This window comes from Grammomys surdaster, unplaced genomic scaffold (genome assembly GCF_004785775.1).
Source record: "Grammomys surdaster isolate TR1022 unplaced genomic scaffold, NIH_TR_1.0 125780, whole genome shotgun sequence".
In the NCBI taxonomy this organism is placed as follows: domain Eukaryota; kingdom Metazoa; phylum Chordata; class Mammalia; order Rodentia; family Muridae; genus Grammomys; species Grammomys surdaster.
In genome coordinates this window covers 1,611,560-1,616,560 of record NW_021620611.1, presented here as the reverse complement: position 1 = coordinate 1,616,560, position 5,001 = coordinate 1,611,560, and the positions used below count along the sequence as shown (strand labels likewise).

The window sequence follows — 5,001 nt, the reverse complement described above, 5'->3', positions numbered from 1 at the left end:
AGATGAATGAATTAACTGACTCCGTAAGGAGAGTCTGCATAATGAGATTTAAATATACATAGATATGTGTATTTATGTATATTTTTATATGTATATACAAGTATACATATAAACAAGAACAAACACAAGAACACATTAGTTTTGTATTATATTCTATGATTAAAAAAAAATCCCACTATCTATGGTGCTGTGTGTACAGACTTAATGTCACAACACTCCAGCTTCACAGATTCTGCCATGACCTCTTTCACACATCACACTGAACCAAAGTTGAAGCTCTGTCCCTCCAGCTTCTATGGTTAAATCATAGCCTTCATCATAAAGCAACTTCCTGACCCAAGGTTACACTGTTTTTTCTCAATCCATGACAGGTAGGTACAGAAGAAGGAATATATAGATCCAACCCACCACCTCAAGGTCTGAATAACTGAAAAGTTATCATAAACCTAGGATCCCTCTACTCACTCCTGATTTTATTAATCTAGATATATTTTGATCCCAGGAAAACTCCCTATAGGCCTCTATATATGTAAATCATTGAGTTAGCACTCTAGTGAACTGGCCTATGGCTAACTATAACAGTTCCAAAACCCAGCCACCTACTTGATCAAGTTTGATGTAGAAAAGAACATAGTGTCTCTCTTAAGGGAGCTCATGAGAGCCATAGGAGAGTTGGAGTCTAGTCTTTTGCGTTTCCATTGATAATTCTACCAATAATGTCAGTTCAAACGTAAGTGCTAAGAAAATTAGCAAGTTCTTTAAGGCAAAATAGCCCAAACATATTATGTAGAAATGCATTTTTGTCATAATAAAAAATTCTGGTCTACGTTTTTTCCTATAAAAGATAAGGTCTGGGTAATTGTTACATTCCATTCCATATAATGCTGGGTGACAAAAGAGAGAAGCTCCATGTAGTTAGCTTCCCAGTAAGGACAACACAACAGAAGTCTCTTAATAGAAATCCTTTCTGAGATCTTTTCTAATGTGCATTGCCTTCTGCAAAAAAAAAAAAAAAAAAAATCCATTTCTATTCTTGTTTTGTAACAACTCTGTATGCACAGCCCATGGAAAAAAGAGATAACAAGCTCCGACTGTAATGCTGCTTTGATATTTCAAGAACAACTCAGGCATACTTGTCTTTAGTGGCTCCTACAAATTAGAAGGCACAAAATAGACTGGTACTTTGAATTCTTTAAAGCAGGGAAGTTACAAAGAGAGCTTTCCTTAACCCTCATCACTGCAAACCCTCAAGGCAATTTTAAGCATTAAGTAAGTACTTAATTATAATGAATAACAAAAGGGCTTGTGTGTGAGTATATTCTCCAAGCTCATAAGACATGACTCTGCCGATCGTCACTTGGAGTGCACCTTCTTTATTCATGACAGAACCTAAACCACTCCCGTCTCTTTTCTGGCTTTCACTTTCTACAGTGATGTAATGTGGCAGCCTGCACTGTTGAGAGGTGTGAGCTCTGCCCTACATGTTAAAAGCAAAAAAAAAAAAAAAAAAAAAAAAGTTAACACAGAAATTAACTTGGAACAAGAAACCATGACTGTTTTTTTTCTTCTGAAAACATATTTAATTATACATACGTTATAATGATATTTTATATATCTCTACTGCTTCACTACAGCATGAGTGGAGTATCAATGCTCCCCTAACTTCTATGTAAGTCTAACTAATCATATCATAAAACTATTTCTAGAAACTCTGGAAGAAAACTCACCTTATAAGTCAAGTCTACAATGACTCTGTCAGTCAGAGTTCTCTTTGGATATGCATTGCTAGAATTAAACGTTTATTTTAAAGAATTAGTTTAAGTGATCGTGGAGGGACACAAGTTTTGAAACTGCAATGTATATTGCTAGAACAGATATCAGGGGAAGATACAGGAAATGACAGAATAAATTCAATGACTCTTTTCCTCCCTTTATTTCTAATGGAGGACTGTGATTTTGATATAGCATGACTGTTATTTTAAAATAAAATTTAACTAGGACTTTGATGTGATTAATGATCTCTGCACTAATTTTTTATCATAATTTATATCCCATCAATCTTTCACTATCAGAAAAGAAATGATGTTGCATATGCAGAAACTGAAGTGATGCTAATTTTATTTTTTCCTACTTAAAAATAAAAGCATTTACTAGACATCTGTGACTGAAGTACAGTGTGAATCCAAAATTCAGTTCACAAAGGAAAAATGTAATCCTCCAGTCTCATCCCCAGTCCTGCAGCAGACTTTCTGCTATGGCCTCTCCTCACTCTCTGGCCTCATTCTCAGGGAAATGAGCAGATAACTGGTGGAAGGCCTTGCTTTCTTCCCTCCTAAATAACCACTCAAATCTCCTTTCCCAGTCATTTCCCATTACCAAGTGTTTCTCTACAACACCTAGAAACACGTTTTACCTGAAATCCACAGTGGTCACACCTATCAGGGTCCCAGAAGAATTTTCTACCAGGGAGCACACAGCCAACACACCTTTCTAAGAACCAGAGATGTACATAAACCAATGAACAAAACAGCACCAAAGACAAAACCAGATATCAGCACCGAAAATTACAATTTTCCTAAGCCCAGATAGATGCCTGTGCCAGCATAAAAAACACAATGGATAACAGTCAGGAAAATATGTCTCCATTAGAGCCTAGTCATCCTACAAAAGCAGGCCCTGAATATCACATCATAGCTGAAGCATACACACAAATAAACACCAGCCAAACAAACATTTAAAAAACCTTAAAATTGTAAAAATATAATAAAGATCCTAAAAGAGGAAATGAAGCCGGGTGGTGGTGGCTCACGCCTTTAATCCCAGCACTTGGGGAGGCAGAGGCAGGCGGATTTCTGAGTTTGAGAGTTCGAGGCTAGCCTAGTCTACAGAGTGAGTTCCAGGACAGCCAGGGCTACACAGAGAAACCCTGCCTCGAAAAACAAAAAAAAAAAGAAAGAAAGAATAATAATAATAATAATAATAATAATAATAATAATAAATAAAGAGTAAATGAATAAATCCCTTAAAGAAATCTCTGAAAACACAGTGAAATGAAATGGATAAAAGAGTTCAAGACCTGAAAGTGGAAACAGAATCAATAACGAAAACCCAAACTGAAGGAGATACAGAAATAAAGATAAATAGAAAATCAAACAGAAATCTTAGATGTACGCCTCACCAACAAAATACAAGAGATAGAAGACAGAACCTGAGTCATTAAAAACACAATAGAAGAAACAAATATGTTGGTCAAAGAAAATGTTAATCTAAAAGAATATTCTGGCCAAAAAGAAATCAAAAAAAATCTGAAATCCTATGAAAAGACCAAAATCTGAGAATAATAGGAATAGAGGAAGGAGAAACCCAGGTAAAAAGTACAGAAAATACTTTCAACAAAATCAGTTTGTAAAAAATGTATTAACCTAAAGAAAGAGTTGCCTATTAAGATACAAGAAACATACAGAACACTAAATAAATTGGACCAGAAAAGAAAATCTCACCATATAATAAAGAAAATACTAAACATACACAACAAAGAGGAACATTTAAAAACTGCAAGGGACCTGCCCCTTAGAGGCATTGCAGGCGTGGCTGCTTTGTCACATGTGTGTCAGTAAGTGGCAGAGAGGAGAGAGCCAGTGTCTAAGCTCAGTGTTCTGACCTGTGAACATCTGAATGGTTAGCACCCTAACATTCTCTGAAAAACATGAGCCTGAGATGATCACCAGTCCGGTGCTGTGCAGACCTGGGGCAGGCACACCTGTCCTAGGTGACCCCTACATGGTGCCATAATTCATGAACAGGGCATAGCACTACTGAGATGACCCCAGACACTTCAGAGACACTGAGTGCCACTAAGAGGAACAAGTAAATGGTGGAGAAATGGGAAAGAACGAGAAACAGAGGGATATGGGAACACTGAGACTCAAGGCCAGTGTAGAGTAACCTGATGACTGTAGCTGGTGATGCCACCTCGGACCACGGTGGGGTGTGGCCTGTGCTGCCACTGGGGGCCCCATCTGGATCCATCGCCCTGAAGCAACAGAGATTTGTTACCACCAAAGGCCAAGCAGATGTCTGTTCCTTGTCTGGGCTGCTGCCTGGGGACGTGTTTAATTTATGTCTGAGGGGTGTGCAGGTCTGGCACCACCCTCACTTGGGCATCATGGGAAATCTGGCCCTGGAAGCATGAGAGCAGCAGAGATGACCCCACCCTAGGCAGCCGCAGCACTCAGGCTACTGGGCCCTGCACCTCACCTAGGCAGTACAGTAGAGCTGTCCCTGGTGGTGGGCACCCAGGAGAGCCAGCCCCAAGGGCGTGAGTGTAGGAGAGATGGCCCTGCCACTTGTCTGCCATGTGTGGTGGCATGGGCAAGGGAGAGATGAGCCCTCCTCACTCCTTGTCCCCTACAGCAGGCAGGAGAGCACTTCACCTGGGCAGCACAGTAGAGCTGGCCCTGGATATGGGGCTTGTGGGTGAGCCAGTACTGAGTGTGAGTGTGGAAAAGCCTGCCCTGCCTCTTCTGTTAGGCGATGGCAGCTGTAAGGGATAGATTCTCTCCCTCTCTTGTGTCCAGGCAAGAGAGCTGGCCCTGGCGTCATGAGAGCAAGAGAACTGACCCTGCTCTTCAACTGCTGTGACGCCCTTCACCTCAGGGTCATGACACAGGGACAAATGGCCTTGTCCCTCACCAGCTGCAGCTCTCAGGAGAGGGAGCCCAGCACCTCGCCTGGGCAGCAGGGTAGAGACTGGCCCTGTTTGTAGGGATGCTGGTAAGCTGGCCCCAAAGGTGTAAGAGAGGGAGAGCTGGCAGGCTGCCCAGCTCAAACACCACCCAGGTCCAGATCCAGGGCTTTGAACTGGCCCACCCCAACATCTACTCCATGAATCAACTGCTGGAGTGCATGAAGAAGCCAGTCCTTCAGATCCAAAATTACAGAATCTCCATGACACAGGGCAATGACAGGATATCCCAGAGGAGTCCTGGTGAGGTTTCAGTA

At 41.1% G+C, this 5,001-nt stretch overlaps 1 non-coding gene across 1 annotated transcript; it reads left to right on the top strand.

Moving 5' to 3' along the window:
- The first annotated feature begins 3,562 nt into the window (after positions 1-3,562).
- LOC114640165 lies at positions 3,563-3,695 on the top strand. The gene has a single exon (XR_003714117.1). It is a non-coding gene; the product is annotated as a small nucleolar RNA SNORA17 (small nucleolar RNA).
- Positions 3,696-5,001: the final 1,306 nt, after the last annotated feature.